Raw genomic sequence first — 25875 nt, 5'->3', positions numbered from 1 at the left:
ACAGGGTGTCTGTTGAGGGGGAGGAAGGGAAAGGAGATTGTGAGCCACTCTGAGACTCTTCAGAGTGGAGGGCGGGATATAAATCCAATATCTCCATCTACCTCACAGGGTGTCTGTTGCGGGGGAGGAAGGTACAGGAGATTGTGAGCCGCTCTGAGACTCTTTGGAGTGGAGGGCGGGATATAAATCCAATATCTTCATCTACCTCACAGGGTGTCTGTTGTGGGGGAGGAAGGTAAAGGAGATTGTGAGCCACTCTGAGACTCTTTGGAGTGGAGGGCGGGATATAAATCCAATATCTTCATCTACCTCACAGGGTGTCTGTTGTGGGGGAGGAAGGGAAAGGAGATTGGGAGCCGCTCTGAGACTCTTCGGAGTGGAGGGCGGGATATAAATCCAATATATCTGACTCTTGTAACAAATGAATTGGACACCTCTGGCCTAATGTATATGCATATTTCCTTTACTGACAAAAACACGAGTAAAGGAGTTTATTTTTAACATGTTGTAGTCCATGAGATCCTATCAGCACAGAAGCATGTTGCGCTGAAATGTACGCCAATCTTTTGGGGACGTTTGACTTGTTGACAGATATTTGTTCTTCTGTATTTGTTTTAGTGTTGATTTGTAGTCATTTGTTTATGCAAGACACAATGTGCTATTCATATAAATGCCAAGCTGTTGGGGTATGGATCTCTCCTGAAGGATAACTGGTAATGACTGAACATAAGCTCTGACTGTGATTAAGTGGGTTTCTGGGGCACACATTAGTCTATTGTGCACAAGGGGCTACATAACAGTGAAATCAGTTCAACAAACCCCATGAGAACAAGCAGTATTGACCCAAACCTTTGATGTCCCCCTTAGCTTCAATGACTAACAGCCAGTGGTCAGCTCTCATGTCCTCCAGCCACTCAGGTAAGCACTTGCCTGTTGGGTGCTTAGGCCAGTGGTGTCAAACATGTGGCCCATGGGCCTGATCTGACCACCAGAGGTCTCCAATTAGGCCTGCTAGCAAATGGCCCTCATCTGCTTCCTTCTCCATCGCCTGCTTCCTTTGGTCACCATTTTTTTGTTTCTCCCTGTGATGCAGCCAAGCAGCATCTTGCTCTTTCCTTCTCCATCCCTCCCTTTCCCCAAGGGAGGAGGAAAGAGGAGGAGCCACCTCAGCCTATGGATGGGCTTCACTCTGTAGCTTTGCCTTGCCATTGATACAGCCTGGCTCTCTTAATCAAACAGCAGAGCTACAGAGCCAAGCCCCTCCATTGGCTGAGGCTTCTCCTCCCTCCTCTTCCCGAGGGAAAAGAGGGAAAGAGCAGAGGCTGATTTGCTCAGCTGCCTCAAACCCACTGGAGAAATGCAAAAAACAAAACCCACCCCTAAGAGCTTTAACCCAGTTTTATTCAAGGTATGCGCTTTTTCCCTTGCTATTTTTTTCTCTCTGTGTGTTGTTAAGCTCATTTTGTCAGGGCTCTCCGGGGTGCAACTGGGTTCCCTCCTGCTTTTCACTGTATTCATGCCCTGATCCAGTCTTTCTCAATAGGAAAACAATGGGAACAGTTTAGATGAGGAATAATCACAATCCACAGTGAGGTGGACTAGACTGAGAATGTGTATCCAGTACATTTCCTGTGTAGACTGCAGATTTTGAACCCTGGCTTCCCAGATAGTAGGCTGATAGCAGCCACTATACTGACTGTCTCTCTATTCTTTCACTGCCTCATAGGAGTTGCAGTTATTTTTCTGGAGAAGATTGTAGTTTTACGGATAAGCACCTAGTCTATGGTGCCTTCACATGTTCTTGATCAGCACACAGAGCACTTATGTACAAAAGCGCACAATGCCCAGCCATTTCATGTTTTCTCCTGGGTCCTAGGGCACAGAGCATTGACCATGAGATTTCTATTGTGAACATCAATAAATCAAAAGTAGGCTTGCAGTTTACAGATGCACACCTTAACAGTCTTGCTACAGCAGGCATTGTCTCCAGATTTTGATACAATAATTCAGAGCAAGAGGTATCAGTGATCAGAAACTGTTAAAATATTGCAAACATGGTAATGAACATATGAAGCTGCCTTATACTGAATCAGACCCTCGGTCCATCAAAGTCAGTATTGTCTACTCAGACTGGCAGCGGCTCTCCAGGGTCTCAAGCTGAGGTTTTTCACGCCTATTTGCCTGGACCCTTTTTTGGAGATGCCAGGGATTGAACCTGGGACCTTCTGCTTTCCAAGCAGATGCTCTACCACTGAGCCACCATCCCTCCTACATATGAAGCTGCCTTCTACTGAATCAGACCCTCGATCCATCAAAGTCAGTACTGTCTACTCAGACTGGCAGTGGCTCTCCAGGGTCTCAAGCTGAGGTTTTTCACGCCTATTTGCCTGGACCCTTTTTTGTTGGAGATGCCGGGGATTGAACCTTACCAAGCAGAAGCTCTACCACTGAGCCACCGTCCCTCCCCAATGTTTTAAGCATGTTTTATGTTAAGTAACAAAATCTTTACTTGTGTTTGTCTGTGCTCTATAAGGTTTGTATCTCCGCTACCTGGCATTACATTTTAGGACACACATGGCCCAGCCCACCAAGGTTTCATTTATGTCAGATGTGGCCCTTATGAATGTGTTTGACACCCTTAGTTTAGGCTGTTTTGATTGTAGAGAATTACTGGACAAAGTAAGAGGGGAAGCAAATATATAACATCGTTGTGTCCTTTTAACCAACGGAAGTTTTTGTTTTATTAAATGTTACCTTTCGGTTTCTTATCTCAGAAAAGTGCTTGCATTGAAGGTTTCCATAATAAGCATAGTTATTTAAGCTTGATTAATCATAAGTTTAAAAGGCAGATAATTTGTCACCCAAAAGCTCTTTAATTGGTTGACAGCTCTAATACGTATGTGTCATACACATGTTTTGATTAGAGAGAATTCCAAAAGCTACAAAGGCTCATGTGTGCATAGTGACTTCCTGTATGACTGGTTTGGGAAGCAGTATCTAGGGGGGAAGCTGCTGTTATGCTCCACTCCACTGGGCTTGTTAAGGCTTTCAGGCGTCTTCCCATCTCTCATGGCTATGGCAGATAGTTTCTCTTCAGGTCTTCTTGGTTCTAATTATTATGCACGCTGACTTGGAAAGAGCTCATCGATGCATGGCGTTCATGGGTACTGGCTGCCTCTCAGCAGAGTTTCTGTTATAGCTGCCCAATATTTTCTAGATGCTCTACATATGTTTTAATTTCATAAGTCACTGAGCCATCGACATCATTCTCACTATTACTCTGTTGTAAGCATAAAATAGGTGATGGAGTACTGATTGGGAAAGCAGAAAAAAAAAAAGAATTAAACGAAAGAAAAATAAACCCACAGAAATGGCCTCTGGAGGACTGTCTACGTTCAGCGGCCAGAGCCGAAGAGTGAAGTGGGGAACTTGGACTGCTTTAGTCCATGAGAATGTATGGAAGGTAGGTTTTCCAGTCTCCAGGTCCCAGTGGGGGATCCCCTAGTTTTGCAGGCTCCTCTCCACCACCAGCCAGCTGGGCAGCGGAGGGAAACCCTGCCCCAACAGCCACCATGTGCCTTTAAATCTCTGCAGCAGGGGTCCTCAAACTTTTTAAATAGGGGGCCAGTTCACTGTCCCTCAGACTGTTGGAGGGCCGGACTGCCGTTACTGTACAAGGCCGCAGGCCATCAGTTCTCCGTCTTCTGCATCTCTCTCCCTTCCCCACACCACACACCCCGGCCTGGGAACTCACCTCGCCTAGGTATCACCTCACACTCTGTCTCCGCCGCCTCAGCCCAGTGCCGGAAGTGTGCGTTGCTAACGCGAGTTTAGGTCGAACGTCACTTCCGGTCTGATTTTGCCATAACCCGGCGGGCCGCATAAACGTCCTCAGTGGGCCGCATCTGGCCCGCGGGCCGTAGTTTGAGGACCCCTGCTCTACAGGCTTAGAAGAAGCTTGCAAAGAACTGCTTGTGTTTTGGAAGGTGTGTGTGCCTTTAAATCTCAGCAGGACAAAGCTACAGGCGGGCAGGGTGAGTGTGTGAGAGAGGAAGCGGCCGGTCAGCTTTTCCTGGTGAGTGTGTGGGAGAGAGGAAGCCAGCACAGTCCCTCGGTTTGGCATTCATTTCAGAATTCATTTGCATAGATAGTAAAGAGTAGGAGAGCAGTTGTCCCAGAGACACCCACTTGTAAGTGGTATTTCTCAGGGGGCAGTTCTCTCCCTGGTGTTATTTAACATCTACATGCGCCCCCCTTGCCTGGATAGTCCAGAGATATGGGCTGGGTTGCCACATATATGTGGATGACACCCAGCTTTATCTCTTGATGGGGGGCCAGTTCAGCTGCACCCTGGGAGATCTGGACCTGGCTTTACACATCGTAGTGAAATGGCTCAGGCAGAGCAGACAGAAGCTGGATCCAGCAAAGACAGAGGTCCTGTGCCTAAGTCATGGTGGCCTGGCTAGAGAGATCCTTCTGCTGGCCTTTGATGGGACACCGTTGGTGCCAACTTCAAAGGTTAAGAGTTTAGGGGTGCTCCTGGAGCCATCGCTGGTAATGGAGGCCCTGGTAGCAGCCACTGCCAAATCTATATTTTATCATCTTAGATGGATAAGGCAGTTGGCCCAATACCTAGAGTGCAATGACTTGGCAACAGTGATCCATGGGACGATCACCTCAAGAATACTTGTTCTCTTCTGTCATCCCAGTATGTTGCTTCCAGAGGAAAGAGGTGACCAGTGGGAAGAAGAGGCCTTCTCCCTCTCAGTGAGAAGTGGAAGGGAAGCAAGATGCCCCTCCAGGAAAGGCTTCCTGCACTCGGGGTGCTGTGGGTGTGGCATTAAGGCAGGCCGCTCTCCAAGAGATCATTCCCTTGGGACATCAGCAGTGCCCTCCACAATGGCTACGTGGAGGGCCCAGTAAGCTGTCACTCACCTTGTCGGCAAGATAATCACTGTGGATGGCCAACTCTTCTCATTCATGGAAGATGTAGCCTTTTGCCAGCTTCTGCAACACCTGGTTTCCTGGTACTCTGTCCTGTGCAGTTCTATGCAGGGGGTGGATGCAGACCACCTGGTACAAAACATCACCACTGTAATACAGTGTAGCCTGAGGGAGTGGCAGGGTATAAATAAAGTAAATCTGTGATTTGACATAAATAAAGCAGCTTGCATCCCTTGAGTCCTCTGTTTCAGGTTTTCTATCTAAGGAGTTTCCTTTTGGGGCCAAGCAGAAGGTGATATCCAAACTCAAAATCCTCCCCCCTCAGGTGGTCAGTGCGTATCAATGGCCACTACAGCTTTTAATGCTAAATAATCCCCCAGATTTTATTTGGGGCAGCCATCTGTATTAATGACGTTTCTGAGTCCTTGGATTGCATACTGCTACCGTTTTTATGGCGGATGGCAGAAGTCCCTAGATGTATTGCAGGATTTGTGCTTAGAATGGAACTTGCACAATGTTATTTTGAGTCTAGGGCCTGGATTGCTATCTTCAAGTTAAAACTGAAGGCTTTTTATTCAGCACCCAGTGCCTTGGGGGGAGGGGGGTCTCCTGTATCTGCTGATGGAAGATAACTACAGAGGTGTGTGGGAAAGATACAGAGATAGGAAGCTTGAATTGCTTGGTCTTCTCCTTATATTGCTTAAAAGCATAAACTTCCATGAAGTGCTGAATTTCATTAAGCTAAAAAGTGATTAATCTTGATTGGGCCAGTACTTTAACCTGTGCAAGACGTGCATGTTCTACGATTACGTTAGGGATTCGTCATCCCATGATCCTACCTCTGTATGTGAGATGCCTTACAAGGCCCAGTCATAGACATGCTTTGCCATATTAAACACTTTCCCAGCTGCAAAGCTATTGGGTCTCTTTGTGAAAATTCCATATTTGGACCAGCTGCATGATTGTGTTTCTTTGAACAATAGAGACACTGAACCATCTTTCACTAGAACTATAGAGCTGGAAAGGATGTCCAGGGTCATCTAGTCCAGTGGCTCCTAACCTTTTTGGCACCAGGGACCGGTTTTGTGGAAGACAATTTTCCATGGACAGGGGCGGGGGACAGGTGGTGCTGGAGTTTTTGCTGCCTCCCTGCCCATGTCCTGTCCCTGCCCCCCATGGGGGTCTATAAATGGGGGGGAGACTGGGGCTGCTTCTGGCCTCCCCACTAGGCAGCCAGGCAACAGAAGCAGCCAATCTGCATCCCCCTCCCTTTTAAAGACCCCTGCCAATCAGGTGACCAGCAGGGGTCTATAAATGAGGGGTAGGTGAAGGTCACAGCAGCACTGCCCTTCTGCCCGCCTGCATTCATGATACAGCACCTCTGTCTTGTGGTCCAGTTGCTAACAGGTCATGGACCTGGACCAGTCCGTGGCCAGGGGTTGGGGACCCCTGATCTAGCCCAATCCCTAGTACCATTCTGCCATCAATGGTCAGTTCTGGGTCCATCTGGATTACTCCAGTTTTGTTTAAATATCAATTTCCTCTGGAACTCTGAATGATACCCCCATTATTAGCAGATTCTGACCCAGAAATAACGTCTCTGTCACAAAACACCCAACAAGTAGGGATCTCTCGTAACCTCCAAAGAAATGTGCATAGATGAAATGAGGGCCCAGTCTGTATGATCTAATGGGCTCTTAATTTATAATTATAATTTATAATTCCAGATTCTGAAGATTTTAGTAGAAAGTTTATTCCATTTTGTCATATCATTATCCTACTGGGATATTTTATCTTCTGTTTTAATACGTTTCTATTATTTATTTATTTATTTATTTGATTTATATCCCGCCCTACCCCACCGAGGCGGGCTCAGGGCGGCTCACAATACAGAAATTCTAACATAGCAAATTTTAAATATAATAACAATCTACATAGTTAAGAAATTAAAACATTAAAAACAGTGCATCCGTCCAACAACATGCAATCTATACACTTCCTTCAGTTTTTTGGTACTTTGGTGGTTTGGTGCTGGTCAGTTATAGGCCAACCAGAAGAGGACTACTGTCTTACAGGCCCTGCAGAATTGTCCAATATCCCGCAGGGCCCTGACCTCTTCCGGTAACTGGTTCCACCAGCAAGGGGCTGTTATTGAGAAGGCCCTGTCCCTGGTTGACTTCTAAAGTCTTCTACTTTGTGATATTTATAATCTCATGACAGTTTTTGATAATTATATAACATATCTTCGGGTCCGATTTGTAATATTTTATGTTATAATTCTTAACTTTGCTGTGGTTTAAGCTTGAGACCTTTGGCCAAATGAACTAATAAATAAAAGGAAAGGAATCTTCTCCTCCCCCTAGCCTCCCCCCCTTTAACTAATAGACATTTATTCTGTGGTCAGTTCTAAAAATGGTGACATGAGCAGCAGGACATACGGCATGCAAAAGGCACAGTGAGAATAGTGTCAGACAATGGAAATGCATCTGTGCTGTCCTCGAAATGAAAGGTGACTGACAGAATGGCTGAAAGGTGGCATTGGCAAGTTGATTTCTTTCGCTCCTCCCCTGCCCCCCAATCTGAGCAGCCTCCATCTTGTGCAATGGAATTTCTTGTTCTATTGGGAACTCAGGGTAGTCCGTGCTCTGGCATGAGCCATTCTTCCATCCCTAGCAGTAAAAAGCTTTGTTATCTAGCTCTTGATTATCCAGAATGATCACTTAACAAGCATCACCTGAGGGTAAGATCGTCTTCCTCAGCCACAGTATCCCTATATATCTGGGCACATGTGCTTGCTTCATTTCCACCTGTCCAGCCAGCCAATGGATACCTACAGCCATTTCTGGGCTTCTGACAGCTAGCACTGGCAACATCCTCGTGTGCCTCCTTCCTTCTCAGCTTGTCTCACGCTGTTGGGAGCCATCTCAGCAGGAGGACTCCCAAGCAGCTGGCTTGCTGGTCTGTCTGCTGTGAAGGACAGCTGTGTGTAGGGTTGCCAAGTCCAACCCCAGAAATATCTGGGGACTTTGGGGGTGGAGCCAGGAGACACTGGGGTGGAGCTAGGGGGAGGGGAGAAATGGCGCTGGGGAGCGTGGCGAGCCGCCCCGCAGCTGCTGCCTCTTCTCTGCTCGCCGTGGCTGCTCCTCTGAGATGGGCCCTCTGAGCCCATCTCGGAGGAGCAGCTGCGGTGGGCGGGGAGGGGGCGGCAGTGGTGCGGCGCGGCGGCCTCACCCGCTCCCTGGCGCCGTTTCCCCCTTCTCCCCCCGCTTGCATTTTTTTGGGGAGCAGGGGAAGAGGGTAGAAATCCTGGGGTCCCCTGCCAGGGCGGGAGGGTTGGAAAGCCTAGCTGTGTGGCTTGGCAGAAAGGGTCATGCTAGGTGAGGGGACTCTTCCCTAGGCATTCCTTGGAGGGTGATCTTTGGTTGCTGCCGTTTCCTCAAGTTAAGGGGCCAGGCAGAACAATAAGCTTGAGTATAGGCACATTTGATTAACATATGTTGTCTCAGATAACAATATTTTTTTTACCATATATAGTTTTTTTCTTTAAAAATATTGCAGTATTTGCTGAGATAAAAATCTAGTATTTCTGTGTGTGCTTACGTGTACAGTCGTTGTCTTGGTGTTGTACTCTGAGTGGGATCTCTACTGACAGTCTGCTGTTGGGGGTCAGTGAACAGGGCTTTTAGTATCGTCTCTGGGTTTTGGGGCTTAATTTCATTCCATATGAGTAAGTAATTTGGCTTTACCATTAGAAAAGTCTAAGAACATAACTTACGCCATTAGCCGTTGTTATTGAGTAGTGCAGAATCATTGCTTTTGAGTCTCATTACGGTTTATTTGGAGTGAGACTAGTGGGAGGCTTTTCTCATTATAATACTATTTCAGTTCAGTTTCAGAGGAAGCTCGTAAGTTTCTTTCTCAATGACAGAGTGGCAGTATTAGTCAGATCTGCAGAAAAAAAATCAGTTACCTTCTGGCAGACTCCAATGAGGACTAGCTGCAGTTATATCTTGTTATGCCATTTAACTACATATTTCACCTGTGACTTGACTGATGTGGTGGCTAATGTTTTGTGAATAAAAATGTTTTTATCCTTTTTGTGTGATTTTTATAACTTAGGAATTTGTATCATCTGTGAGGTTTGTTGTTTTGACTATATTTTGTAATCCACTTACTGGTTGGTTGAATTTTTTTTTTTAAATAACATTTTGTTATCCAACCTGGATCCCGCTGAGAAAAATGAACTATAAATGAAAATAATAATGCCCACAGTCGATGCAAAATAAATCTAAAATTGTAACCATAGATGTGAATTTGTTATATATAAAGTTTTGTTTCCAAGTAAGGAAAGTATAGTGTACTGTTTCTCTGCAGGTGTAAACACTTAAACAATACATGGTTTAATTATTAAGAGAGGCATGTTTGTTAATTAAAATCAAACAACAGTTCAGTGGCACCTTAAAGACTAACAATGTTTATTTTGTATGAGCTTCATGAGTCAGAGCTCACCATTTCAAATATGTGAATAGGAAATCATTTTAGGAATACTAATTATCTTGGCTGGTGGACGTACCAAGTAGGCTTGAGTCCTTACATAGCCTGGTGGCTGGTGGACATTCCAAGTAGGCTTGAGTCCATACATAGCCTTGGGATCAGAGATTCTTGAGGTAATAATTGCTCTTACCCTCTATTTGAAGGTACACCAAAAGGGATTACCCCTGAATTGAATAGTTGTTGACATGTAGAAGATACATGGGGCGCTTGGCCCCAACTTCTTCCTCATTCTCTTGGTTTGCTCTCATGTCACTGTGCATTTATAATTAAAACAACTATTGCTGGCTGTGTGGTATGTCTTGTTCCAGATTGAACGAAACAGAGAATAAAAAGTTCTAATTATTCCTTCCACCACAGACACAATTTACTGCAATTTTTCATTTTTTTTTAACCCCTTGGGTGAAGTAAGCAAGTCAGATTGAAATGAGGGGAGAGAGTACCATTGGCCTTTAATTATACTAGAAGAGGGAAGGTAATTAGGGGGAGACTTTAACTAGCCATTTGGGTGTTTGATTACTGGGTTCAAAAAGGATGGCAAGATGAAATGGAACAGGATTTCAGTCTCTTATGGAAACACCTGGTGTTTGGTTTGTCTCTAGACAATCTCTGTTTCTGACACCTCCAGATGTTTCCATTTCCTTTTGAAGTTTCTGGTTTCATTGATAGCATCTCTTCCGTAACTGAATCTGTGGCACTAGCTTTCTTGATATGAGAGTCTTTAAAAACATGGTGGTTCTTGCTTTACCTGGGTTTCCAGGCATTAACTAGCCTTCAAGAGCTTCACTGTGTTCACTGGAAAGTAAGAACTGATGTTATCCTAAGATTGCAGACACCGTCAGGGTGAAGTCTGTTTAAGCAAGTCCGTCTGACAAATTCAGCTATTGCTTCCTTAGAGGATTCCCTTTGAACAGCCTACATCAACAGAGGCTAGAGAAATATTTAGTATTTATATACCAGTGTGGTATAGTTGTTAGAGTGTGGGACTAGGATATGGGATAACCAGTATCAAATACTAGTTCTACCACTGAAATGTGCTGGGTAAGCCTGAGCCAATCATAAGCTGTCAGTCTAACCTGTTTTACAGAGTGGTTGTGAGGATAAAATGGAGGTGAGGAGAACAATGTAAACCGCTTTCGATCGCCAAGGATTTTTGGGAAGGCATGGCTAGGTTTCCAGTCGGTGCACACAAGGCAAAGCAGTGGGGCTGCAAAGTCTGGTGCATTTAGCTTGCCTGAATTGTTCACAGATCTATTGATCAGAAGATTAATCTGGCAGTAGATTAATTTTTAAAAGGTTCATTATTTTGAATATAAGCACTTTTAAAATCAATGGGTGGTGGGGTTTGTTCTGAGAAGAGGCATCCTTTGTTTTCTCTTGCATGGGAGGGAATGGTTCTTCCAGTATGATGCCTACCGTATCATTAAAAAAGTATGCTTTATTCTTTCAGCTGTTGTCTTCGTATGTGAATGTCCATACATTAATCTCTTCGAGCTAATATGATCAATGAAGACTTCTTTGATAAAATGACATGGATTAGTGAGAATGCTAAAATAGATGTACTGCTTTTACAGACCAGTTTTCATCTTCTATACAATGTACTTTCATTAGGGTATTTGCTTCATGCGATTAATTTTGTATGCTGCCTACCAGAAAGTTATATGAATAAAGTTTCTGCAATGTGAATAATATTACCTGAGACATACCTTATATATTATGCCTCCAGAACAATTACATTGCTTTTTAGAGATCCATTCCAGGTAGAGGGGTGTATGTGCAGTCTTGAGTTATATCGTTTACTGGCCACCAGTGAAATCTTCTGTTTGTTGTTGGGCAAAGGCCTAGATCCCTGCTCTTTTTTCTTCCTTAGTGCCAAAGTAGACACTTTTTTTTTTTTAAAGAGTTGAGTTCTTTGGGGAATGTCTATTAAAAAATAAAGCAGAGCCCATTTGGCTTGGAACACCATTGCGGTGGAAGGAAGGCCTCCTGCCTCTCCCCAAGCTGTTTTCCTGCACTGAAACAGCACATTTCCATGGTTTTTGCAGAATACTCCACATAGGCTGAGATCACATGCACTGAGTAATGCACTTTCAGTGCACTTTCCAATTGGATTTTGCCAGTTCTCACAGTCAAATTCAGATCGAAAATGCATTGAAAGTGGATTGAAAGTGCATAATTTTGTGTGTGTGATCACAGCCATGGCGTAGCAAGAATGCAGAGGTAACTCCCCATCCAGTGCTATCTCCATTTGGGAAAATGACTTGGGTGAAAGGCAGAGCCCTTCCTCCATCCACCTCACGCCCATGGCAGCATTCCAAGCCCATTTGAGCTCTCCTTAATTTTTTAGATCTAGGTGGGCAGCCATGTTGGTCTGAATTAGTAGGACACAGTTTGAGTTCAGTGGCACCTTTAAAACCAACGACGTTTTATTCAAGGTACAAGCTTTCATGTGCAAGTGCCAAGAATGCTTGCATATGAATGCTTGTACCCTGAATAAAATTTTGTTGGTCTTAAAGATGCCACTGAATTCAAACTTTGTTCTCATAATTTTTTAAGAAGTCATTCCTCACAGCTGCTGTATGATTCTGGGTAACACAAGTTGTCTAGCTTGGTTATTAGAGTCCATTTGATGTTCCTCAGAAATAATAAGAATTGTAATTAATGGGGAAGGCACCTTTCCTACCTGCTTTTCAGATAGGGAGATTTCCTGATGGAGGGGTTGGAAAGTTGTGCTTTTGAGTATTTAGAAGTATTTTCCCATTGTTGTTTTGATGGGTTTTGCAGTGCTGGGATTTTTAAAAAGGTTTTATTGTATTCTATTGCGATGGATTGTAGGCTTCCTCAAACATTTGATTAGCCAACTTTTTTTTTTTGTTAGTTTCATAAGCAAGTTTCATAAGCGATATTCTAGTCCTCAGCATTTTTAAGTAGGCTTTGTGCCTGTATATATTTGTTGTTTGTTGTTTGGGGCAAAGAAAAGGGGGGGATCTTTCCTAGGTTGTCCTATATGGCTATGTACAAGCAATATACAAATCTGAGATTAATAAATGTGCGACGAAGAACATGACATCGAGTCACAAGCAACATATGGCAACCCCCTTCCATGAGGTGTTCTAAGTAGGAGAGGAGCAGAGATGGTTTGCTATTGCCTTCTTCCATGCAGCAACCCCTGTCTTCTCTTAGTGGTTTCCCATCTACCTACTGACCTTGGCCAATGCTGCTTACCTTCCAAGCCCTGATGAGCTAAGGCCAAACTTGACTAATCAGGCTGCTAATAAATGTGAAGGTGATGCAAAATGCTCATTCTGTGAAAGGATTATAAACAGGGAGGATGTCTGCATAAGCTACAGGAAGGGGCACCCCCACTGTTTTCAGATGCAGGTTGTACCTGTAAAGTATTTGTGTGTCTATTTAACCTGTCTATACATACATGTGCTGCAATTGCTTGTTGTTCCACCCTCAAGTTAGGTTGCATGATTCCTTGAAATATTTTGATGTTCTCTATAATGTTATTTGCCTCAGAGGCCCAAACTATATGCTTAGAGGTCCATATCTGGAAATTTGGAGAGGATCAGGCAATGGGAGAGGAAGGTCTAATTCTTGTGGTTAAAACAATTTTATTTGGTAACATATGGTAACAAATTATTTTTCTTGCATCATTAATAACTTCTTTTATCTATCCCATATATTACTTTCTACCCACCCCTCCCCCCATTACTTGACCCCCGCCGGTGTTATTTACTTAAAATACTAATGTTTAAAGGTACCCTTAACTAATAAAAGCAAAAATTAATATTCTTCTTTTTTCTAAGACTTAATCATTATCAAATTGTCTAATGTCCTTTTATTTTCTACTCTTTTTCTACATATCTTCTGAACTTTTTCCACTCCATCTTAAAAACTTCTAAATCATAGTCTCTTAAAATTCTTGTTAATTTGTCCATTTCACTCCATGTCATAACTTTTACAATCCAATCCCATTTCTCTGGTATGTTTTCTTGCTTCCACAACTGCGCATATAATTACCTAGCAGCTGAAAACAAGTACCAAATTTTAGTTCTATCTTCTTTTGGAAATTTTTCCATTTGTAATCCCAACAGAAAAGTCTCTGCAACTTTCTTAAATTCATATCCCAAGATCTTAGAAATTTCTTGTTGAATCATCTGCCAATACTTTTTTGCTCTTTCACAAGTCCACCACATATGGTAGAAAGAACCTTCATGTTTTTTACATTTCCAACATCTGTCTGGCATCTTATTATTCATCTTTGCCAATTTCTTAGGAGTCATATACCATCTATACATCATTTTAAAACAGTTCTCTTTAATACTATGACACGTCGAAAGCTTCATAGAGTTCTTCCACAAATATTCCCAAGTTTCCATCTGTATTTCTTTATTTACATTAATTGCCCACTTAATCATTTGAGATTTCACTACTTCACCTTCCGTAGACCATTTTAAAAGTAATTTATATAATTTTGAAATTAATTTTTCATTGTCTCCAAGCAGAACTTTTTCCATTTCTGTTTGCTCTATTCTTATTCCTTCAGTTTTAATGTTATTCTCCACCAAGCTCTTTATTTGTTACATTTGAAACCAATCATATTTATTATTCAGCTCTTCAGCAGTTTTCAGTTCTGTTTTGCCACTTTGTATTTTTAATAGTTGTTTATATGACAACCACTTTTCTTCACCCGTCTCAGCTGTTATTTTTATCACTTCGGCTGGCACTCATCTCCATATTCCTTATATTTCATCCAGGTATTTAGCAAGCTGTTTCTTATATAATGGTGAGAGAAAAAGCCATCTATCTTCCCCCCCCATAATACATATAAGCGTACCAGCCAAATTTATTTCCTTGACCTTCCAACGCTAAGAGTTTTTTATTTAACAACATTATCCATTCTTTTATCCATACTAAGCAAACTGCTTCATGATACAATTTGAAGTCTGGTAATTGAAATCCGCCTCTCTCTTTTGGATCTGTTAAAATTTTCATTTTAATTCTTGGTTTCTTCCCCGCCCACACAAACTCTGAAATTTTTCTTTGCCATCTATTAAAATGTTTACTGTCTTTCACAATCGGAATAGTTTGAAACAAATACATTATTCTTGCTAGAATATTCATTTTAATTGCGGCTATTCTACCCAACAGTGACAAATTAAGTTTATTATTTTTGAACAAATCAATATTCTTCATTGTTATCTCCACACCCAAATATTTTACCTTGGAGGTAACTTCACAGCCCGTTAGTCTCTGCAATTCTTGTTGCTTATTTATTTGCATATTTTTACATAGAAGTTTTGATTTTTCTTTATTAATACAAAGTCCCGCCAACTCCCCACATTTTGTATTTTGGCTAACAACAAAGATGTGACTTGTATGGGGTTTTAATTTATGAACATTATATCATCTGCAAATGCTCTGTATTTATAAGTAAATCCTTTTACTTTTAATCCTTCTATTTCTTTATCTTCTTGAATTTGCATCAGTAATATTTCAAGAGTCATTATAAACAACAGTGGGGAAAGTGGACAACCTTGTCTTGTACCTTTACTAATTATCATGTCTTCTGTAAGATCAGCATTTATACATAGCCTTGTACGTTGTTTAGTATATATTGCTTTTATCATTCTTATAAAGCTTTCTCCCAGCTCCATTTTCTCCATTACTGCAAACATAAAATCCCAATTTAAATTGTCAAATGCTTTCTCTGCGTCCGCAAAGAATAATGCTACTTCCTTTTCTGGATGTCTTTCATAATATTCTACAATATTTACAACAGTTCTGATATTGTCTCTTATTTGTCTTTTGGGAAGAAACCCCGCTTGATCTTCCTTTATAAAATTTATCAAATATTGTTTAAACTGTTCTGCCAAGATTCTTGTATATATTTTATAGTCATTATTTAATAATGAAATTGGTCTATAATTGTTTACATTCGTAACATCTCTATCTTCCTTTGAAATCAACGAAATAACAGCTACCTTTCACGTATTTGGTATTTTCCCTTTTGTTCTTACCATATTCATCAATTTCTGAAGTTTTGGGATTATCTCCTCTTTGAGGGTTTAAAAAAATTTAGCTGTATATCCATCTGGCCCAAGTGCTTTTCCATTTTTCAGTGCATTAATTGCTGCTTCAATTTCTGTTTTTTCAATTGGAGCGTTCAAAACATTTCGCATATTTTCTGCTAAGGGTGCTATTTTTATCTTTTGTAAGTACTCATCCATCTTTCCTTTCCTTATTTTAACACTTCTGGGGTTGGAAAATGCCAAGCTGAATGGCTTCTCAGAAGGGGAGCAGGCTGGGGCTTCTGTTTGGGGTAGTGGAGGGCAATTTAATGCCTACTGCCTACTTTTCTCAGTCAGAGATCAGTCCAAGATATGCACAGGAAACTGTGAGGAAATTTACCTTGGCTAAAAAGGAGTACCAGAGGGGGGGGCCTTTGGGTCTTTGAGGGGTCTCCGGAGACGAGTTGCATATTCATCATCTGCAGAAGTTTCCAGAGTCATTTATTTGACATAAGCTCGACAGGATCCTAACCTTTTTTGAGATTGCTAAACATCTAAAGCTATACAAGACCGGTGTTGGATCTGGATAACTGCAGAAAAAGGTACTGATGACTATCTTCATTCCGGGACTATTTAAAGTTAAACAAAATAAAATCAGAAGATGGGAAACAGAGATTCAGAAAGTTGGGGAGAAGGGGCAAAATTTAAACTTTGTAAATTTAAAGGACAGTGCTAAAAAGTGGAAAGGAATTTATTGTATTGTCTACTTGCGGTTTTGGTGAAAAAGCCCCATTGTTACAGATTTGCAGCTCTCACAGTCAACACAGGAAATACGTCGAACATCACAAGATCTTTTTACCAGTGAAAACGGGATTTGGTGGCAAGAAAAGCAGGAAGTGTCGGATGGAAAAGGGAAATCATTGAAGCAGCTAGCCTACTCTAGGACTATAATATCATAGAAAAACATCGGCGGCCATTGCTAGGAGGTCAAAATTTTAACAAAGTTTTTAAAGTGTTCAAGAAATTAAAAATTGGTGAAGCTGACAGAGGTGACAATTATAAGGTAAATACTGTTGGACATTATCGCTGATAATTATTTTAGAAGCCTTTTGAAGGAAAATGTTTTTAAAGGGAAGCAGAAACTCGCGATCACCATTTTGGAAGAAATAAAAACTTTAAAAAATAATATCTGAGCCCAGGAGCCTCTGAGGATGGCGAAATTAGGCTTATTGAAAAGGGCAAGCCTTACTCTATCAAACCTGATAGTTTAAATTTAATTTGGAGAGGTCAAAATTTTCAGTGTTTTTTTTAAATGTCAGAGCATAAGTTAACCCGTGCAAGGACTGCCTCAATGGAGAAAAGCAAGAGCAATTAGAAGCAATGGAAGCCAGGATGATGAAAGGGGTGAGAGACATGATAACTGCTTTTAAAAAAGAAATTCGAAAAGACATTGAAGAGCTAAGGAAAGATATAGAAGATCTCAGAAATGAGACTGTGGTAACATCAAAGAAAGTGCAAGAGGTGGAAGAGAGAGTGAAAGTACATGATTCCACCTTGCTAAAAATGCAAGAAAAGGTGGCAATTCATGACTGCAAATTGATGGAAACCCAGATACATCTGAGAGGAGTACCTGAGGATGAAGAGACTGTTTTGAAAGGATATATAATAAGAATAATTGCAGAATTTTTGGAGGAAGATCCTGAAGGAACCTAGAAGCATGTATGACTATGTGTATAGAGTGAACTCACTATATGCCAAGAAAAATAATCTACCAAGAGATGTGGTTATAAGATATATGACAAAAGAAATGATGGGGGAAATCTTGAATAAAAATTTTGAAAAGACATTGATAGCGGGAGGCAGCAGAGTAAGAATCATGAAAGAATTGCCAAGACAAGTGATAAATGACAGAAAAGCATACAAGAAATTGACAGAAAAACTACATGACAATGAAATGAGGTATAGATGGATAATACCTGAAGGCCTGAGCTTTGAGCTGCAAGGTAAAAGGATTGCAATTACAAGCACACAGGAACTGCGTAGGTTTTATGAAGAACATAAAGAATTTGCACCATGATGGATTACAAATTATTATCTTGTAATGTAAATGGACAAAAAAGAAAAGCAACGTTTCATTGGATTAAAAAGCAAAATTGTAATATAGTTTGTTTACAAGAAGTGCATATCAAACAAAAAGGATTACAAATTTTTATGGAATAAATAACTGGGACTAGAATTTTATTCATTGGCTGAACAGAAGAAAAGGGGAGTGATTTTCTATATTAAACAAGAATTGGAGCCGAAATTAGTGTTTAAAGATAAAGATGGAAGATTTGTAGCGGTAGAAATAATATTAAATGCAAAAAAAAGTTGTTATTGGGACTGTATGCACCAAATGGTGCAAAGGATGCTTTTTAAAAAGACATTATACAACAATTTGATGAACTGACTTATGACCAAGTTTTGATAATGGGGGACTTTAATGGAACAATTATGAACACACTGGATAGGTCTGGGGGTAAAAAAATAATAAGGAAAATTGCCAAAGTCTTTTTTTTTAATTGGTCACATAAGAAAATTTGGAGGATATATGGAGGAAATTTAATCCTGAAGTGCGGGACGATACCTTTTTTCCAGCAAGGCATAAAACTTTTTCCAGAATTGACATGTTGTGGGGCACTAAAGACTTAGGCCTTATAACAAAGAAAATAGAGATTTTACCTAAAATTGGGGCTGACCATAACCCAATAATGTGGATTACGAAATTGTCTAAGTTGTTGAGAATTGTCTAAGAAGATGATTAAATGAAGATTTACTACAGAATAAAGAAATAGTGACATCTCTAGAAAATGAAACTAAAGCTTTCTTCCAAATAAACGATAAAGAGGATATAGAATTTCAGACGGTCTGGGATGCTTATAAAGAAGTTATGAGAGGGATATTGATTACATTGAACAACAAAGATAAGAGGGCAAAAAAAAAACAGATGTTGCACATTCAAAATGAATTAAAGAAAAAAGAAGGGGAACTGAGAAAAAGGCCAGGGAAAAAGAAAATTATAAGGGAGATTACAATATTACAAACGCAAATAAGACATTTGTTAAATAAAGAACTGGAATGGAATCTGAAAAGATTGCAGCAGAAATCTTTCGAGGGAGCAAACAAACCCGGAAAATATTTGGCCTGGCAACTGAAGAAAAAGAAAGTAAAATTATTAATAAAATTGTGGTGGATGGAAGAGAGGTGGTAGATTGAGAAGAAATAAAAAGAGAATTCTTTAAGTATTAAGGAAGGTCTAATTCTTATCCCAGTTGTTTTTCCCTAGCTGGGGTTTTGAGATGCATGTTTGCTGCTACTGGGAAAGGGAAGTGGGCCAAAGAATAAAGTTCCCTTTACACTTCTCCCCTTAAAATCTTTTTTTTTAAAAACCCAAAACCAAAAAACAACCCCACCTTTGTCCAGGATGGCAACTGAATATACTTTTGATCTTTCTGAAGAATAGTTTCTTGTAATTTGAATGCTTACATGATCCTGTGCCAATAGGGTTGCCAAATCCAATTCAAGAAATATCTGGGGACTTTGGGGGTGGAGCCAGGAGACTTTGGGGTTGGAGCCAGGAGACATTAGCCAAGATCAAGGCTGTGACAAGCATCATTGAACTCCAAAGGGAGTTCTGGCCATCACATTTAAAGGGACAGCACACCTTTTCAATGCCTTCCTTCCATAGGAAATAATGAAGGATAGGGGCACCTTTTTTGGGGGTTCATAGAATTGGACCCCCTGATCCAATCTTTTTGAAACTTGGAGGGTATTTTGGGGAGAGGCACTAGATGCTATACTGAAAATTTGGTGCCTCTACCTCAAAAAACAACCCCCCCAGAGCCCCAGATACCCACGGATCAATTCTCCATGATTTTCTATGGGAATAAATCTCCCTAGGGAATAATAGAGTTCCCAGCAGACATTTCCCTCCCCTCCCCCCGCTTTCTGACAACCCTGAAGCGGGGGGGGGGGGGGGAGGGCCTCCAAACCGGGGGATCCCGTGCCCCCACCTGGGGATTGGCAACCCTATGTGCCAACCAGATCACTCCCGTAAAAGATCCTGTTGGTGGTTTTTGTTTGTTTTGTATTTTGGTAGCAGGGTTTAGTATTCTGTAGGACCGAGACAACATTTTGTTCAGGGCATGATAAGATTTTCATGGAGACAGGAATGCTTTTTTGTGTAGGTTTTTTTTCCCTAATGAGGAGCTTCAGAGAAATGTTGCTACCTCTTCAAGGAAAGACTGGGCTGCCCTGTAAGAGCCCTTGAGGCAGCCTATAGGTATTTCTAAGGACCAGACATCTGGAGGGCAGGGGGATTTCCTCTTTGACTTATGCTGAAGCTGTAAAACTCCCCAGAGTGAAAACCTGTGCTAAAAATTACTTTCATCTTTGTGTAAAAGACGAGGAAGGGGAAAAAGTGATTCAAGGAAGGTAGGCCTTATTTTGGATGCCCCATTGTTGCCAGTGCTTCCATTTGATGAGTTTTCCCTGTGGTTGCCATTCTGTTCCATGCTTCCGGAATGGGGGCATTTCCAAAGGTTTTTATATTGGTAATTGATATGCAGATATCACTGCGTAAATCGTCAGAGTGTTTTAAAAGCTAATCAGAAACTCTTTATCACGTGGGCAGGGGGTGGTGGCTGCTGCAGGGTCTGAGGAAGGGGAAATAGTGCTGATGTGGGTGAGACTGTGGAAATCCTGTCCATGAGGCAGCCAGCCCAGCTTCACTGCATCCTTTCCCAAAATCTTTTTGGCGCAGAGGGCTGGGAAATATCACAGAAAAGGAGAGGACAATCCAAACAATATGCGACAACGCCGTGGTGCTCAGAGGAATTGGGGGGGGGGGGCAGAAAGAAGTTTACAGAAAGCACCTTTAATTGATTCACATACCTTATATCTTTGCCATTAGGTAGCTAATGGAACTTTAAAACTGGCTTGAACTCTATTTTCCCCACTTTTAATTGTTTTAATGATAAGCTCAAAATTAACAGCTACCCTGTAGTGACAATCCTTGATCTGACATAAACTTAATAATCGTTTTGTAATTGCCTTTATTCATGCTTTGCTAAGTAATGTATATACAATATAATGTATACTAAATATTGTATTTTACTTCAGTTTGAAATAAACATCTTGTAAATTTTTTTTAATGGGGAGGACCTGTTTCTCAGTAGTGTCCAAACTTAGCCAAATAACACATTTGTAAGTGACCAAAAAGATTCTTCCTAGTTCCCCTGCCCTGTTGGTTGAGCTCTAGCATGTTTAAATCAAGCAAACACCACCTGGAGTGCAGTTGTGTAGGTGAAGGGGCTCAGCTCTCAGTGACTCCTATTATATTCCCTTGGGCAAAGTAATAGGTTGCAGTTGGGAAGATTATCTGGAGGAGGGGCAAAAATTTCTGCTTCTGAGAAACTGAGCCATTCTAGAACAAATATAGGCTGGACTGTTACCATAATGACCCCAAGTTCCTTTTCTCTCATAAATGAGTCACTGATATTTTGCTTCTGTGTGAAATACTGCTAGTGGGACGAAAGCCTTTTTCCTCCTCCCTGTAGTCTCTAAAACAGGATTGTCGAACTCATTTGTTATGACGGCCAAATCTGACATAAATGAGAATTTGTCGGACCGGGCCATGTTGGGCTGGGCAATGTGTGTACCTGTTTAATGTTAGGTAGATATAAATTTGTAAAAGGACACAAACACAATTAAAGATTGTTTTAAAAAATTAAAACATGCTTAAAACATTAGTACTCGTTGGTCTTAAAAGTGCTTTGTATCTCTCCTATGTGATTCAGGGAACTGGGCGAAGGAAGCTCTGACTCTTTCCTTCCTTCCCCAGAGGATCAGGAGGGGGTGGAGTCTCAGCCAATAGAAGGAAGGGAGGCTTGGCTCAGTAGCTCTGCTGTGTGATTGAGAGAACCTGGCAAAGCGAGTTCTCCCCCCTTTCCTCCTCAAGGGAGGAGCCTCGGCCAATGCAGAAAAGAGGTTCTGCTCTATAGCTCCTGTGCAATTGAGCAAGCCTTGCAAAGCATGCTGTGCTGCAGAAGGAAACAAGAGAGAGGAGAAGGAAGCAGATGACAGCCAGTTGCTCAGGAGCCTGATTCAGCCCCCAGACCACATATTTGACACCCCTGCTTTAAAACATCCAGGGCCTCTCTCTAGCCACCTGCTTACTCTGTCAATCAGTATGCTAATAGGAAGTAGCATTTAGCTTCCTATATCCATTCCAACCCCTGTTAAACCTTAATGTTTGATTCCCCTAGATTTTTCTTGGACCTCCTATGCACATGGTTCCCCAGTTTTAGAAGTAGTTGCAAGGCTTCCTATAGTGTGTTTAGCATGTAGGATGTCAGGCAACTTCTGAAAATAAGTATTTTATTAGGATTGGGTTTATAAATGTTAATGGCTTGTTGAGTGCTACAGATGCAGGTGGAAATTTCTCTTATTTATCATTTTCACGCAGTTCTAGAAGTCTTGCATCCATATCTGTGGGGAACTCTCTCTCTCTCGGCTTGACTTCGCGAACGAAGATTTAAGAAAGGTGCAGTAGTCCACGTCTGCTGCAGGCTCGCTGGTGGCTGACAAGACCAATGCGGGACAGGCAGGTCCGGCCACAGTGGCTGCAGGGAAAAGTCTGATTTGGGGTTGGTGCTGTAGCAGTGCGATTCTTCCTCAATCTCCTTTTGTCCTCAAGACCAGCTATGCGTGCGTTCTCAAAGGAAGAGACAGCCTGGTGGATGGTGTGCCTCTGTGCTTTGCGATCTGAGGGTAGGTCAGACCACTGGTGATGGTTGATGCAACAGGTACCAAGGGAACTACAGGACCATCTAAGCTACTTTTAGTACTACTTTTCCATATTTCCTGTTTTATGTTTTTTTGGTTTATTAATCACTACTTAACTTTACATTTCCTTCACATGCACACTTGTATATACATCCCCCCTTCGATGGGGATTATTTATCTTATTTATGTATGCATGGAGAACAAGTGTATTCTGGTGGATTTGCCCTGGGTTCAAATCATAGTTCATTTGGCTGTTTACTAGATGGATTTAAACTGTTGCTGGTATTCTATGTTATGGAAATAGTAATTGTCCTCTTATGAGGTTTGGTGGGGAAAGCATGGTGGGAGGCACATGAATGAAAGAAAATTTAAGATCTGTCATGGATAAGTCAGGGCTCAGCAATAGTGAGGGCTTCTCCAGGGAAGAGGAGTCCCATGTACCTAATGCTGAATTAGCAGAAGCTGCCAAGCAGAGAGAGGAGCTGCAGGCTTGTCAGAGTTCACAACCAACAGCTAGTGCAGACCCACCACACCCTCCAGCTCCAATTCAACAGGTGAATCTCAGTTGGCTGTTTCCAGCCCTTCGGTATCACCTACACTATTAGAGTGTCACCAGTGGAGGCTAAGATTCGAGCTACAGGAAAGACAACAAAGTCGTTGCTGATAACAAAGATGAGTAGCTACAGGATTACTTATCTTATCTTGGAGAACCGGGTTTGATTCCCCACTCCTCCACTTGCAGCTGCTGGAATGACTTTGGGTCAGCCATAGCTATCACAGAGCTGTCATTGAAAGGGCAGCTTCTGGGAGAGCTCTCTCAGCTCCACCTACCTCACAGGGTGTCTGTTGTGTGTGTGTGGGGGGGGGGAGGTAAAGGAGATTGTAAGCCACTCTGAGATTCAGAGTTTAGGGTGGGGTATAAATCCAATATCATCTTCTTACTCTCAAGCAGCTGGCTGCAATCATGACCCTTTCAGCACAGGGCTATAAAAACCAGTCCAGGGAGGCTATATCTCTGACTGCTTCACCAGACTCTGCCTTGCTCCTGTGACCTTTGGACTGACTCTTGGCTTTGATTTCTGGACCTGCTTCTACCTTGTTTGTGAGCAACTTCAGACTGCTAGACCATACCTCTAGGACAATCGTCTGGACTCAGCCTTCCATCATTCTGGTAATTGATATCTGGACTGCACTCTGTGCTGTGATACAGATTGGCAGCTCAGACGGCACTCTCAGCAAGGTCTTTATAACTAAGTAATAATAATAAGAAGATGATATTGGATTTATATCCCGCCCTTCACTCCGAAGAGTCTCAGAGCGGCTCACAATCTCCTTTCCCTTCCTCCCCCACAACAGACACCCTGTGAGGTGGATGAAGATATTGGATTTATATCCCGCCCTCCACTCCGAAGAGTCTCAGAGCGGCTCACAATCTCCTTTCCCTTCCTCCCCCACAACAGACACCCTGTGAGGTAGATGAAGATATTGGATTTATATCCCGCCCTCCACTCCGAAGAGTCTCAGAGCGGCTCACAATCTCCTTTACCTTCCTCCCCCACAACAGTCACCCTGTGAGGTGGGTGGGGCTAAGAGAGCTCTTACAGCAGCTGCCCTTTCAAGGACAACCTCTGCCAGGGCTATGGCTAACCCAAGGCCATTCCAGCAGGTGCAAGTGGAAGAGTGGGGAATCAAACCCGGTTCTCCCAGATAAGAGTCCACACACTTAACCACTACACCAAACTGGTAAATGGTTTTAATAAGTAAAACCATTTACCATTCTCTGTCACCTCTAGAACAGAGGACGGAGATGGAGCGCCAAGCCCCCATCACTCCAAAACAGGTTTGTGTGCCCACCATTTCAGTGTTGCTCCCTTCTTGCTTCTGTACCAGTCTCTGTGTGCTGCTTCTTTGGATGGATTATTAATTGAGGGGATTTAAATCAGCCAGGGGGGAAAAGGCCGACTGATTTAGATAAAATTTCCCATGTAATATTTAGATACTTAAATAACAATTGGTTGCTATAACCATAAAAACATACCGACTTAAAGCCAAATACAGCATTCATATAGCCTCAGAGGGACACTATACATTTCTTAATTATTTAACAATATGTGTTATTTTAGAAAAAAGGTATACAATAAATTGCCTGTTTTTAGATAGCTTAGTGCTCATGGTCCCCAATAGGTTCTCTGTTACAACCTGCAGCCATGATCACTTTTTTTGCAGATAGGTACTGGTTCTTATTTCCCATGTTTGTTTCCCATGGTTCTTATTTCCCATTGCTAAGTGGTTCTTATTTCCCATGTTTGTTTCTGGTTTGGTGTCTCCCCCACTCCCCGTAAATAATTTTAGCCTGAAGTGATTGTTGATAATAGTGGTTGGGCAGATCAGTCTTCTCTGTGGAATGGGAGTGAAACGTTTCTGTCCTTTGATTTTATATTTATAATTGAAGCATTGAGTGGCAGAGATCAAATAGTTACTGGCATGAAGTAGGGAAAATAAGTCACCCAGATGGAACAGTGGATGTTACCCGTGGTGACTTTCTGGTCCTTGGCCTCAGTCTAAGTATAATTACATGAACTGTTATGCTATATGATGATTAAAAATATTTTGCAGACAGTTCATTTTTTAAAAGCCTTCTTTTTTTTGTAACGTTTCTGCTGGTGTCATATGTCTGCATTAAGCTCAGGTTCCATTTTAACTAGGTGTTTTAAAAAATAAAACTGATTATAGATAATTTTTAAAGCCTTTCATAAAAACATGATCTGTAAAAAAAAAAATCTACTCTGGTTTCTCTAAAAGTGCGGAATGGAGCATTATTCTCCCCTCCCCCCCTTAAATAATGCTGAATTTGTTCTAAATTGTAATAATTGACAAATGCTGTTCCCTCAGTGGGGTTAGATACAGACTAAATTTTCCGCTAATGGAACAAACTATCCCACCCCCCAGCCCACTGATCTGCTGGAGGAAAAGAGGACCCTCAGGAATGGCATGGGCAAATCAGGGGTCTGCAGCAAGGAGGGTAGAAATTATATATTCCCTTCTGTTCATTGAACATTTAGTCTGGATACAAACCCACGATATAGCATGGTGTTTGCATTGTCAGTAAGCAGTATTGCCCTTTTGCTGGGTTTGGAAGTCCTCTTTAAATCTTTGCTACATATTACGCATATAAGAACAGCCTCAGTGCTAACTGTGGTTCATTCTAACCAATACCCCTGTTTAAAAACAAATGGAATGGAAAGAGGAATTTCTGTGGAAGCACTGAGTGAGTGATGAGGGGAATGAATTTGAGAATCATTTCATCTGCTCCTTTTATAATCTTTTTCCTGTTCACAATGCTAGACAAAGAGAGATGGAGACAGGGAGAGATGCTTTTTTTAAGTAAAGAGAGGCAATATGTGTTTCATATCTAGGGTTGGACGGAGAGATATTAGTGAAGAATGTGGGATAAGTTTTGACAACTGTCAAATGAAATATTTGAACATTTTAATAACTACTACTCTAGGTTTAAAAAGAGAGAAATGTACAAAACCCA

General features: G+C 41.7%; 1 protein-coding gene and 1 non-coding gene across 2 annotated transcripts in view; one reads left to right on the top strand and one right to left on the bottom strand.

The window, feature by feature from the left end:
- The window catches only part of MAN1C1 (mannosidase alpha class 1C member 1), a 198797-nt gene that overhangs the window by 15241 nt on the left and 157681 nt on the right, over positions 1–25875 (top strand). The gene's annotated exons all lie outside the window — the stretch shown is intronic.
- Positions 2195–2269, bottom strand: TRNAS-GGA (transfer RNA serine (anticodon GGA)). Its single transcript has one exon. It is a non-coding gene; the product is annotated as a tRNA-Ser (tRNA).

The sequence above is a fragment of the Heteronotia binoei genome, chromosome 17 (genome assembly GCF_032191835.1).
Source record: "Heteronotia binoei isolate CCM8104 ecotype False Entrance Well chromosome 17, APGP_CSIRO_Hbin_v1, whole genome shotgun sequence".
Lineage (NCBI taxonomy): Eukaryota > Metazoa > Chordata > Lepidosauria > Squamata > Gekkonidae > Heteronotia > Heteronotia binoei.
Note: the sequence above shows the minus strand (reverse complement) of the source record. Positions and strands in the feature narration are given on the sequence as shown.